Below are 14,512 nucleotides of genomic sequence, written 5' to 3'. Positions count from 1 at the left end.
TCTCTGGCATTGTAGTAGGGAAAGATAAGTAGATTGTTGGAATCTTTTGATGAAAGAAGATCGCTAGTTTATTGCAACACGTGAGTGCTCCATCTGGTGATGGGGTGTTTGAGGGGGAGTGATAAGTGATTTTGCTATTCGAAAGATTTCCTTGGGGGAATTTACAACTGTCTTAATTTTCATCTCATAGAAATGTGCTTGGGCAGTTTTGATCTCGGTTTTATACTGTCTGATTGCTTTCCTGTATTTCTCTTTCCTACTTGGTGAAAGGTTTTGTCTCCAACTCCTCTCTATTCTTCGACATGATTGTTTTAAGTCCCTCAGTTTGGGGGAAAACCATGGGGCAAGTTTCTGCCTGTTTTTATATTGAATAGATTCTTTGGGGAGTACTGCGTTGAGGAAATCTTAAATCCAGCTGTTACAGTTACTGCTGGCCAGATTAGGATTATAAACCCTAGGAGGTTTTGAGGCTTCCAATGCTTCCTTCCAACTATTGGAGGGAAGTCTAGGCCACTTCCTACCCCAGGCGCTTGTTGGTTCCTGGGTGGGCGGGGATGTGGCGGTATCCAAGGTTAAAGGGATTAGGAAGTGATTTGTACAGGGGAGTAGAGTGGGGATTCCAGTTTCCAGCCTATCTAAATTCTGAAGATATAATCAAGAAGATGGCCCTTATCATGCGTGGGAAGAAAACCCTTTTGTTTAAAATCGACCGAGACCAGTGCTGAGCTGGCGACTATGTTTGAGAGGTTCGGGATAAACTGACTTAAGGCTCCCGGGGGGCGATAAATCAGCAGGCCAGAAAAGGTGATTGTTGGCGCGAACTCTGCCAAGAAAGCCATGCTTTCGCAATCTGGTGTCATGGTTAGTAGGGTTTGACATTTATATCGATCTTTATAAATAATGGTAGGGCAACCACCTCTGCCTGAGGTACGGTCGACTCTGTTTATTAAGTAGCCTTGGGGGAGTGCTTGAACAATGGCGGGATCAGTCTCAATCTGGAGCCAGGTTTCCGTTAAGAAAAGAACATCTGGCTCAAGCTCCTCCACTAATAGTCCTATTTCAATACAGTGTTTGGGCAGCAATCTGCAGTTTAGGAGAAACATCTTCCTAAGAGTGGTGGCGGGAGGTCTAATGTGTCCTTTAGGTAGCAAATTAAAATTACAATGAGAACAGTGAACGGGGGGATTGGCGAGGCTAAATGAGTGGAGACATTCAGAGTTACCATTTCATCTCAGCTCATGCAGATGTGACGAGGTGTAGGTTAATGGGCCCCGGTGATTGGACCAGGGTTTGTGGCCCCTGGGCCCGGTCGGGCACGGACAAGCGCAGACGTGCTTGCCGTTGGCGCGCCCACTGCTCATTAGCGACATTTTCGATGATATAGATAGGATCGCTTGGAGAGCTGGAGCGTCACCCTGCCAAGATGGCCGCCCGCTAATGGCTCAACCAGGAAGTGCTGTGCTTTGTATCTCCCTCCACACAACCAGCATAGGAGTTGCTGTGGTGGACCGGGGAGTCAGCGAGCGTGTGGCAAGTAAGTACAAGTGCACATTTTAAAACCAATTAGTGCCTTTTTTAAAACAATATTTCCAAGTTTCAAAGCAATATTTCCAAATGCAACTGCAGAGCGCTAGCGCAACAAAGCGGACTGAGGACTCTGCCTTCTGTTACCGATGCATCAGCGCCCTGCCTTATGTGAAAATTAACTACGTTGGTGATAGATTGATTCTCAACGAGGCCCGCAGGTCCACACTGATTACAGCCGCTCACAAGGGTATGGCCTCTGCCCATGCTGGCTTATCTGCGACTGTATCACTTTTACAACAGTGTTACTGGTGGTGCGGATTGTACAAACAAAGGAGTGCTTATGTCCTTCATTGTGACATTTGCCAGCAGATTAAACCTTCAACTGCTGCATGTCCGCCCCAAACATAGTTGTATATTTCTAATAAGCCACCTGGATGTGTTTACTTAGATCACTGCGGTCCTTTCTCCTCAGATACTGCATTTGACAGTTTGAGAATCAGCACTCCTTTGGGGCCACACCCACACACAGCGTGTGCAAGAATCAACTGCAACTAAGATGTACTTATACGCAGTATCAGACAATACAAAGTAACGTAGCTCAACTGGGTAGTAACTCAATAGAAACCGTTTTTAATTATCAAGCTTGAAAAGACATATGTAACTATAGGTTTCTCAGTCACCACTGTCAACCGGAAAAAATAGTGAGGGGGTCGTGGACTGATATAAGCACTACTCGAGAGTCTCAAAATAAAACCACTAAGTTGGGTGCGCCATGATGCGGGGATTCTGCTCCTACACAGGACCTCAGTGAATTGTGGGGGACCAAAAAACTCACCTCAGTACCTAGAAAGCCTAACCGACTAGCATCAGTGTCACATTAGCTCTTAGTCCTATAGCAAAGGAACCAATGATTAGGCAACCCAGAACATGCGAATTAGGTTATACTCATTAATAGTGGGAAGCAAGAACACTCTATCGTTTGTTATTCTCATACCAGTCCACAGCAGGAGTAAAAAGAGACATGGGAAAGGTTAAAATATTTATTTTAACAAGGTGCTCTAAGATGCAGTATATTTGCTAACATAAGCAGACATATGATTAGAAATATTATGATCAGCATTGTTACAATTCCATAAAACACAAAAGGAAAAATAAGATAACAATGATGGTGAAAAGAGGTCTTATAGTGCCTAGTGTAGCACCCTCCCTAGCTAGGAACTATGTTTTATAAAATATAGAAGGTCTCTTAGGCTTGTGTGGGGGACCCCATACCTCTAAGATCAGCAGGAGTGAATCACATTAGGATCTGCAATAGCTCTCTGTCTCTTTGGAAGTGCCACACTATGCGGACTCCCTAAATACTCTTTGGCCCCCCTAAAGGCCTCGCTGAACGCAGCGGCCAGATTGATCATGGGGACCAAGCGTAATACACACATCTCTCCGGTTCTAAAATCACTAAATTGGCTACCCTATGAAGCTAGAATTCAGCTGAAGATTGCCTGCCTCTCACACAAAGCCCTCCATTTCAAAACCCCTACCTACCTCGCACAAAAACTAGAACTATCTGGAGGAGGTAGATTGTCAAGGGGTGCTAATTCCCTCCCCCTGAAACCATGAACCTTCTGCAAAAAAATAACTTGCCACCGAGCTTTCTCGAGATCTGCTCCTAAAATCTGGAACTCTCTTCCACCCGAAATTAGAAGGATCTCTTCCAAGGCCGCTTTCAAATTGGAAGCAAAGAAATCCCTCATGAACACGTTCTTGCCTTAATAGGAGGGACAATATAAACACCTTTCTTGTACTTTATTTTCCGCCCGAAAGGCGTCGGTCATTGTATAGTATGATTGACCCTGATGTATGTTTACTTTGTAGTGTTTATTTTCCTGTACATGACTTTGTGTTTTGCTCCCCTCAAATCACTGTCACATTTTCTTCCCCATCGCACGCGCACCCAGGATTGTAAGAGTTTTATTAGTTGCTTACCACTTGATTTAATGTTTAGTAGAAGCCCCATATAATTCATGTTTAGATTTTACTATAGTTTTGACTATTATTCATGCTTATGATTGTTCACTTAATACCCTTATATCACAACGCTACATCATAAAGCCCCCTCTGTCCTCTCTGGAATTATAACTGAATTGTTAGGCGTGAACTATCAATCTTATGATTATTTTACTACCCATGTTTGACTCATGTTCTAATTGTTATCGTACCTATAACTGTAAAGCGCTCTGATATCCTTCTGGATCTAGTCCACGCTATATAAAACTTTATAAATAAATAAATAAAAATTAAATAAATTAGACAGACAAGAAGGAATCCGGTTTCTAACTAAAGTAAATAATAATAATATTAAAAAAAAATAATAATAATAAATCCCGATAAGTGGAGTGTTATCATCATTGTCTTGACCATATGATAAGAATATATAAGACCAGTTACTTGTTGCATATAAGTATCATCGCTATTCAAATATATGATACTGAATTCTGACAGGGCTACCCAAACAAAAATATTGGCCAACAACTCCCCTCTAGAGTGTGTGCATAATTTTGCCTACCTGGGAGTAATTATGTCCCAGAAATCCGACTGGAGGGCCGAGGTTGGTAAATGTGCACTGAAGCTTCAACAAGTCTTTGGCAATTCTTAAGATGGCCAAAAAATTGAATCTAAGAATCAGACCACAGCGATTGAACTTTATAAAGTCAAAGCAAAAAACAGCTGCCCTATATGGTGTGGAATTATGGAGCTACTTAGACATAAATTAGCTATATGTGATAGAGAATCGCTTTCTAAGACAACTACTCAATCTCTCACAAACTACTCCAATACTTCCCATATGGCTGGATTTGGGCTTATATCCTATTTCCTTTACATCACAGTTAAGACCTCTACTGTTTTTGTGCAGGAAACACCCCTGAACTGGAGCCCTATGGACTCTACAACCCCTGAACTGGAGCCCTATAAACTCCACCTTGGAGATATTTTAAATACACCAGGACCTTTGAGAATACCTTGGTTGTTTCATCTAAAAATAATGTTTAAAGGACTTTCCTTGGAATCTCTGTGGGAAAAACCTGATGAAGCTATTAAGGTACCGAGGCAGTGCTAAAGGACCGGCATGCTGCGTGTTGTGTCCTCCTGAGGCGGAAGCCGGGAGGTTGTGCTGTGTGCCGCGCGTGCGTGTGGACCTCCTCAGAGCGCTAGCAACTTAAATCTTTCTGTGTAATTTTAAAATTGGCATTTTTAACTGTGTAACGTAAGTGATTAATAACTTACTTAGGCAAGCCCACCTTTATCTCAGGACACTCGTGCGCCCTTCCCCGCAATAATTAGTGACAGTCCGGTGATACTCCCATGATCAGCCGAGTTAGGCGCTGATACACTGAGACCTCACCTCGGCCCTCGGATTAGAGCAGCGGCCATCTTGGGGGTAGGCTACAGCATCGGCACTCTAGTCTCTAGCGCATAAAAGAGCACCTGTGGCAAGCGCGAGCCCTTGCTGCGTGTTGTGTCCTCCTGAGGCGGAAGCCAGGAGGTTGTGCTGTGTGCCCCGAGTGTGTGTGGACCTCCTCAGAGCGCTAGCAACTTAAATCTTTCTATGTAATTTTAAAATTGGCATTTTTAACTGTGTAACATAAGTGATTAATAACTTACTTAGGCAAGCTCACCTTTATCTCAGGACACTCGTGGGCCCTTCCCCGCAATAATTAGTGATAGTCCGATGATACTCCCATGATCAGCCGAGTTAGGCTCTGATACACTCAGACCTCAGCTCGGCACTCGGATTAGAGCAGCGGCCATCTCGGGGGAAGGCTACAGCTTCGGCGCTCTAGTCTCTAGTGCATAAAAAAGACAGACATGCCTACGCGCAGCGGACGCGGTCAGCGGATGCGCCGTATCAGCGCCGGAGTCACGCCAGATGTAGGAGAGTAGGGTCTGCTATCCTATGGTCACCCCAAATTTTGGCTTTTTGCTTCACTGGTTTATGACTTAATATGGCTGTGGGCCTGCTAATCAGACCCACAGCCTGCTGTTCTCTCTCTAAATTATTGCCAATGTAATTTAGGTGCATTACGAAATTGGAACTGGTTCACCTTATTGGCCCCTGTAACAGTGTACCCAGGTACCCAGGGCATAGGTGCTTCCAAGGCCTACCAGGGGCTGCAGCACGTATTGTGCCACCCCTGGCCTGGCCTCCATATTTGACACAACTGGCTGATCACTCAGCTGGGGTAAGTAGGTGTAACCACCCCTTACTTAGGTGTAGTATGCCTATGCCTAACCTAAAATGGACACATATGTTCCTATCAGCCACTCCTATGGAAGGCCTCATCAATCCTGGAGGCAGAGTACTTGGAAATATGTGAGATGGTGCTCTGGCATGAGCTGAGCCTGTCTGCAACTTTCGGAACCATGTCCTTTAGCTGTTCCATGATACTGCCATACCATATACTCTTAAGTGCATTATGAACCTCGCGGTTAAAAACTATCTTTGGTTTGGCTTTATAAAAACATGTTGAGTAAGGTGTCATACGAATTGGAATACTACCCCCTCGCCAGTTCTGGCGACGGGGGTAGCATTCCACCCTTCTAGAGGGACACGTCATGTACCTAGCCTGAACCCCGGTTAAAGTTAAACAGAGCCTCAGCATCACAAAATGGATGCTGCCACCACAGACACAAGTCTGACCTCCTGCTGCTGGGAGTCCTTCCAGCGAGGGCAGCTTGGACAAAGGGTTTCCTGCCTTGGGAGGTGCTAGCACCACCCCAGACAGGATTTTGTGTATTGGGTAGGACAGGGCTGAATAGAATCCAACATGCCTGGGGCACACAAGGTGTCCCTGTGCATATGCCAAATCAAACCGGTGCTGGGGCTTTCCATCCCCAGTCTTGGCGAGAAGCTGGACAAAGGAAAGGGGGTGTAACCACCCCCCTTCCTGGTCCCACCCAGAGGAGGGACCTAGTAGGTGATCCGGCCCCCAGATTTGGAATAAGAGTAGGAGCTGTGTCCTTAGACTTCAGATCATCCTGAACTCGACTTGAAATACAGAAGAAACTTGGACTTCGACATTCTGCTGCACAGAAGACTGAAGAGAATCACCCTTGTGGCCAAGGAGTGACCACCCTGTGAATACAGGCACCAACCAGCAACTCGACATCTGCTTTGCCACTGCCTCCCGCCGGAGCCCGAGCCCAAAGCCTGACAAGACCCAGACTACCAGACATCTGAGAGCCCGATCCACAGTCCCTGAAAAGAAGAGACCAGTGGAGGCACCGAGAGACGTGGGACCGGACATCTTGGAAGACCCCCGAAGAGCTGACTGCGCAGCACCCAAGGCCTCCTCGATGCTGTGCTTTGGGGTTTGAGAAGCCCCAACACCGAGCAGCATTTGCACCGAAGATCAGCCCCCCAGCATCTCCACGATCTGCGTGGGGCCCTTTTGTACTTTGCTACTCGACATGCCATCCTGGTCACTTGCCACACGGCTAGTGGCCATCTTGGCGATGAAAACTATGACTTACACTGCTGGTCTGGTTGCTCCAGACTGGCCCTTGCTCTCCTGAAAAGGAGCACCCGCTCTGACTTTGCTGGTCCGAGTGAGAAGCTTGAATCGATTCCTGCGTGACTTGCTTTTGCCAAGGCCTGTTTGCTCCAATCAAGTTGCTGACACCGCCATCAGCGAGAGCCATTGTCGGACAGCTCGTGATCGACTCCTGGACGTCCTTGACCTCTTCGTGTCCACGTGGCTGCAGAGACAATCTTCACTTCTTTACCTGTTTGCACCCGACATTGCCTGGTTCCATCCTGGTTCCACGGTAGTCACTGGCTAGTGACTTTGAACATTGTCCCAACTGCTTTCAGGTCTTCACCTCTTCAGATCCACCCTTGGATCCACCGGAACTCTTCACGACGACCCGCCTGCAGCATCTTCAGCTCCAAGCACCATCGGCCTGCGTGACGAAACCCGACACTACTTCGCACCTGTGCACCCGCTTCCTGTGGGTGAGGTAACTCAGCAACGCCGGTGTTCCCACACTGGTGTACACCTCTAGTGCCTGTGTCTAAAGTTTTATCCTTGTAGGTCCATCGGAAGGTTCCTTAAACACTAACTTTGTAACTTTTACGCAGCATTGACTTAACATTGGTGCATGCGTGCACTTTGAGCACTGCACCCGAGTCCCGCGGGCCTTTCCCGAATTCATCACTGCTAGTCTCGAACAGCTCCAGCAATTCCCCAGGCCCTAGGCCTCTTCACTTTCCCCATAGTGGTTCTTATACCACTATTTTAGTATATGGTTTAGGTGGCCCCTAGGGCTCATCCATATTTGTGCAACTTTTGTATATTTAAACTGTGTTTTGTTTTAACGCATTTGCTTCTGTGCTCATAAAGAGTATAGGGGATATTTGTAGAAATAAATCTATGTATATTTTCAATATATATCTGTGTGGTGTCCTTTCATTTGGTATTCAAGGGGATTGTGTATGGTAAAACAGCTTGCTTCACATGCCTTTACAGATTTTAGCCTAAGACTGCTTAGTCCATGCTACCCGTAGGATAGCTTGTCTATAAGGTTGACTTTAAAACCTCCACCATATGGGCTGCTTGGCATGGTACAAGGTGATCACTAGAACTAGTGAGCATCATATACCTGGCCAACTTCTCACATTGGTGAGCAGCGGATTGGGATTTGAGCTTGCTGTTGTTTTACCATTACAATCTTTGGAGAGTATCATTTGAAAGATCATACAGGTACCTGATAGGTACACTAAAACAAGACTAGTATACTTAAGTTCTACTGAACTTAGTTGTTGTAGAGGATAGGGAGTAGCACACCCTGACTACAACTACTAGATAGGTTTAGTAGGAAAACACCAGTGTAGGTAGATTGCAACATATCCACCCACACTAGAGCAATGTCTGGAGCAGAGGGATCCACTGGACCTATCTCTGTTGAGAGTGAACCTCCAAGGGCACCATCCAAATTTGCTATCTTTACTTTTAAAGAACTGAGGCAGCTGTGTTCCTTAAGAGGAATCAAAACGGGTCCTACCCCTACAGCAAGTCACCACAGAGAGCTTTTAGACCAGTCTGAAGCTCTAAAGACCTCCAAACCAGGCCCCTCAGGGACTGGAGAGGGAGGCTCTCCCACTGAAGATGACAACACTGACACTCCTGCCCCTGTCATCCAGATAGATGAGGAAGACCAGGTCACTGGAGATACTCAGCCAGAGGCTGAGGAAGAAGAAGAGGAGGAGGAGGAAAGTGGGTCTGATGATGAGAGAAATAGTCAGGTGCTAGTCAGCAGGCTTAACCTGGCTAACTTAAGCACATTTGGGACTGAAAGTGGGTCCAACCCATTCAGACGCCCAAGTGGACTTAACCAGGAGCAAAGGAGGAGAAGGAATCTCTCAGGTGAGTCCAATGCCTCCCAAGCTTCTAGAGGTGCTCATGGAAACTCCAGAAGGGAGCTGTCTAGCCCTCAGAGAAGGGAACATGAGGCCAAAATGAGAGAGGCTGAACTTCGGATCCAGAAGCAAGAATTAGAAAATGCCCTGGCCAAAGAGAAGCTTGCTAGAGCAAGACAGCCTAGAGAGAGTGGATTAGGATCCACTGGTGGCAGCACTATCCAAAAGGATAAAGACAGGTCCTATGACGATAGAAACCTGAGTAAGATTGTGCCCCCTTACAAGAGTGGGGATGACATCCACAAATGGATGACTGCACTTGAGAGAGCCTGCAGAGTACAGCAGATACCTCAGGAGCAGTGGGCAGCAATCCTGTGGCTCTCCTTTGAAGGTAGATTTCGAGACAGACTCCTCACAGTTAGTGATGGGGATTCTAGAAACTACCTGGTCCTGATGAGTGCTCTGATTGATGGGTTAGGCTTAACCACTGAACAGTACAGGTTAATGTTCAGAGATACCCAGAAGACACAGGCTCAGGACTGGTCTGAATTTGTTGAATGTGCCACTAAGGCTCTGGAGGGCTGGTTGCTGGGAAGTAAGGTTACAGACTATGAAGGATTGTACAATTTGCTTATGAGAGAACAGATTTTAAATAACTGTCAGAACCAGCAGTTGCATCAACATTTGGTTGACTCAGAACTAACCTCTCCCCAAGAATTGGGAAAGAGGGCAGAAAAATGGGTTAGAACCAGAGTTAAGCAAAAGAACCAGAACCAGACCCAGGGTGGTGACCAGAAGAAAACAGACTAGAAGGGTGGGGAGCAGAAAGCTAAAGACCAGAAGTCTTCAACAGGGCCCCAAACTAATACTGAGGGTGGGTCCCAAACTTCCAAGAAGAAGAAGAAAGAAGGTCAAAGAAAACCCTGGTGTAGTTTTTGTAAAAACACCTCTCACTGGATAAGTGAGTGTAAAAAGGGTGGAGCCCCCAACACTGCAGCCCCTAAGGCACCTGCACCCACTAGTACAGTTGGCAGTGTTGGTCCACAGACTAAGGGGGTAGTAGGTATCACCTTGGGAACTGAGGGAGATGCTTGCCTAGTCAAAACCCCTACACAGGCTGTTCTGATCTGTGATGTGGAGATTGATTTGTCCACTACTGTCAGTCCCAGTAATCTGGGCAAGTACAGGCAGACGCCTTTGATTAATGACAAAGTGGCTCAAGCATACAGCGACACATGTGCCAGTGTCACCATGGTGACACCTAGCTTTGTGGACCCTGGACAATACCTGCCAGGTGATAATTACCTGGTGACCAATGCCAGCAATGTCACTACTACACATAGTGTGGCACTTGTTAACTTTTCCTGGGGAGGGGTAACTGGCCTAAAAAGAGTTGTGGTTAGTGCTGATCTCCCATTAGAATGTTTGCTGGGCAATGACCTGGAGAACTCTCTATGGTCAGAAGTTGAGTACAGGACTCATGCAGAAATGTTAGGGATATCATCACATGTCCTTGCTGTGACCAGGTCACAGGCAAAAAAGTGCCTCTCTGAACCTCAGGTCTTGGATCCTGGAACAATGGACCAAGCACCTTCCAAGAAGAAGAACAGGAGGGTAAAGGCTGTGCCTTCCCAACTGCCTACAAGTGAGGATCAGCCTTCACAGGAAGATGATCTTGAGACCCCTGAAGGAACTGTCCCTGAAGAGCTTGAACCTGATCAGGTTGAGTTTCTGGGGACAGGGGGACCTTCTAGGGCAGACTTGGGGCAGGCTCATTTAACCTGTCCTTCTCTTGAACCCCTCAGACAGCAGGCTGCTGCTGAGGCTGCTGGGAATGCTCAAGGTACCCATAACGTTTATTGGGATGATGGGCTCCTTTATTCAGAGGGTAGAGACCCCAAGCCTGGTACAACCTGGAGGTTGGTCATACCTCTGCAATTTAGGGGCTTCCTTCTTACCTTGGCACATGATATTTCCTTAGCAGGACACCTAGGCCAGAACAAAACTTGGGACAGACTTGTCTGTCATTTTCACTGGCCTCGCATGTCAGAAGATACAAAGGAGTTTTGTCTCTCCTGTGTAACCTGCCAAGCAAGTGGCAAAGCAGGTGGTACCACAAAGGCCCCCCTGATACCACTACCTGTGGTGGGGGTGCCCTTTGAAAGAGTGGGGATTGACATTGTTTGTCCAATGGATCCCCCTACAGCATCTGGGCACAGATTCATTCTGGTGGTGGTGGACCATGCCACCAGGTACCCAGAGGCAATTCCACTTAGGACCACAACAGCTCCTGTTGTGGCCAGGGCCTTACTTGGAGTTTTCTCCAGAGTGGGGTTTCCTAAGGAGGTAGTATCTGATAGAGGTGCCAACTTCATGTCAGGATACTTAACAGCTATGTGGAAGGAATGTGGTGTCGACTACAAGTTCCCCACTCCCTATCATCCACAATGCAATGGGCTTGTTGAAAGATTCAACAAGACCCTCAAGGGCATGATCAAAGGATTACCTGAAAAGCTCAGGCGAAGATGGGATATCCTTCTGCCCTGCCTTCTGTTTGCTTATAGAGAGGTCCCACGAAAGGGGGTTGGCTTCAGCCCCTTTGAATTGTTGTTTGGGCACCCTGTAAGAGGACCCCTATGTCTGGTGAGGGAAGGATGGGAGTTACCTCTCAAAAAGCCCAAGCAAGACATAGTGGACTATGTACTTGGTCTCCGCTCCAGGATGGCTGAGTATATGGGGAAGGCATCCAAAAACCTTGAGGCTAGCCAGGAATTACAGAAAGCCTGGCATGACCAAAAGACTGTCCTGACTGAGTACCAGCCTGGACAGAAGGTATGGGTGTTGGAGCCAGTGGCCCCAGCAGCACTCCAAGACAAATGGTCTGGATCCCATACAATCATTGAGAAAAAGGGAGAGGTTACCTACTTGGTGGACCTAGGAACTCCCAGGAGCCCCCACAGGGTGCTCCATGTTAACAGGCTGAAAGCATATGTTGACAGGGCAGACATGGGCTTGCTCATGTTTACAGATGAGGGGCAGTAGGAAGAGAGTGACCCTTTCCCAGACCTGCTGACTCAGAACCCTGAGGATGGATCAGTTGATGGTGTGGCCTTAGATGGCAGCCTCACTGAACATCAGCAACATGACTGTAGACAGGTTTTGCAGTCATATCGACATATGTTCTCCCTGACACCCAGTCAGACTAACTGGTGTACCCATGTGGTGGACACTGGTGATAGTCTTCCTGTAAAGAACAAAATCCTGACCATGTCAGAGATTGTATCAAGACTGAGGTGCAAAAGATGCTGGAATTAGGTGTCAATGAGCCTTCAGAGAGCCCCTGGGCTAGCCCAGTGGTTCTGGTCCCCAAACCTCACACCAAAGATGGGAAGAGAGAGTTGAGGTTCTGTGTGGATTACCGAGGACTCAATGCTGTCACCAGGACAGATGCACACCCTATTCCAAGGGCAGATGAGCTCATAGACAAATTGGCTTCTGCCAAGTATTTGAGCACATTTGACTTGACAGCTGGCTACTGGCAAATCAGGTTAGCTGAGGAGTCTAAAACCAAGACAGAATTTTCTACCCCAGGTGGGCATTATCAATTTGTGGTGATGCCCTTTGGTTTGCTAAATGCACCTGCCACCTTCCAAAGGTTGGTGAATCAAGTCCTTCCGGAGTTGGATGACTTTTGCGCAGCATATCTGGATGATATTGCTGTCTTTAGCTCCACCTGGGAGGATCACGTGGTCCACCTGAAGGAAGTGCTAGAGGCTCTGCAAAAGGCAGGCCTCACTATCAAGGCAACCAAGTGCCAGATAGGGCAGAGTAAGGTTGTGTACTTGGGCCACCTTGTAGGTGGAGGCCAAGTTCAACCACTGGAGAGTAAGATCCAGACCATAAAGGACTGGTCCCCTCCAACTACCCAGACTCAGGTCAGAGCTGTCTTGGGCCTGACTGGGTACTATAGGAAGTTCGTTAAGAACTATGGGTCCATTGTGACTCCTCTTAATGATCTGACATCTAAGAATATGCCCAAAAAGGTTCAGGGGACAGAATACTGTCAAAAGGCATTTGATGACCTGAAGAAGGCCATGTGCTCTGCACCTATACTGAAGAGTCCTGACTACTCAAGAGAGTTCATTGTCCAAACAGATGCTTCTGAGTTGGGAGTGGGAGCTGTGCTTTCACAACTTAATGTAGATGGTCAAGACCAGCCAATTGCTTTTATTAGCAGAAGGCTGACCCCCAGAGAGAAACGTTGGTCAGCCATTGAGAGGGAGGGCTTTGCTGTGGTGTGGGCCCTGAAGAAGTTGAGACCATACTTGTTTGGCACTCACTTCAAGATTCAGACCGACCATAAGCCCCTCTTATGGCTTAATCAGATGAAGGGTGAAAACCCCAAACTGCTCAGGTGGTCCATTTCCCTACAGGGGATGGACTTTACAGTGGAGCACCGCCCTGGGACTGACCATGGTAATGCAGATGGTCTCTCCAGGTACTTCCACTTAGAACATGAAGACACAACTGGTCAAGGTTAGTCTAATGTCCCTGCGTTTGGGGGGGGGTTGTGTAGGAGAGTAGGGTCTGCTATCCTATGGTCAACCCAAATTTTTGCTTTTTGCTTCACTGGTTTATGACTTAATGTGGCTGTGGGCCTGCTAATCAGACCCACAGCCTGCTGTTCTCTCTCTAAATTATTGCCAATGTACTTTATGTGCATTACGAAATTGGAACTGGTTCACCTTATTGGCCCCTGTAACAGTGTACCCAGGTACCCAGGGCATAGATGCTTCCAAGGCCTACCAGGGGCAGCAGCACGTATTGTGCCCCCCCTGGCCTGGCCTCCATATTTGACAAAACTGGCTGATCACTCAGCTGGGGTAAGTCGGTGTAACCACCCCTTACTTAGGTGTAGTATACCTATGCCTAACCTAAAATGGACACATATGTTCCTATCAGCCACTCCTATGGAAGGCCTCATCAATTCTGGAGGCAGAGTGCTTGGAAATATGTGAGATGGTGCTCTGGCATGAGCTGAGTCTGTCTGCAGCTTTCGGAACCATGTCCTTTAGCTGTTCCATGATACTGCCATACCATATACTCTTAAGTGCATTATGAACCTTGCGGTTAAATGCTATCTTTAGTTTGGCTTTATCAAAACATGTCGAGTAAGGTTTCATACGAATTGGAATACTACCCCCTCGCCAGTTCTGGTGACGGGGATAGCATTCCACCCTTCTAGAGGGACACAACATGTACCTAGCCTGAACCCCGGTTCAAGTTAAACAGAGCCTCAGCATCTGAAAATGGATGCTGCCACCACAGACACAAGTCTGACCTCCTGCTGCTGGGAGTCCTTCCAGCGAGGGCAGCTTGGACAAAGGGTTTCCTGCCTTGGGAGGTGCTAGCACCACCCCAGACAGGATTTTGTGTATTGGGTAGGACAGGGCTGAATAGAATCAGACATGCCTGGGGCACACAAGGTGTCCCTGTGCATATGCCAGTTCAAACCGGTGCTGGGGCTTTCCAGCCCCAGTCTTGGCGCGAAGCTGGACAAAGGAAAAGGGG

This window comes from Lissotriton helveticus, chromosome 6, assembly GCF_964261635.1.
Source record: "Lissotriton helveticus chromosome 6, aLisHel1.1, whole genome shotgun sequence".
NCBI lineage: Eukaryota > Metazoa > Chordata > Amphibia > Caudata > Salamandridae > Lissotriton > Lissotriton helveticus.
The sequence above is the reverse complement of the archived record's forward strand: the minus strand, read 5'-3'. Positions refer to the sequence as shown.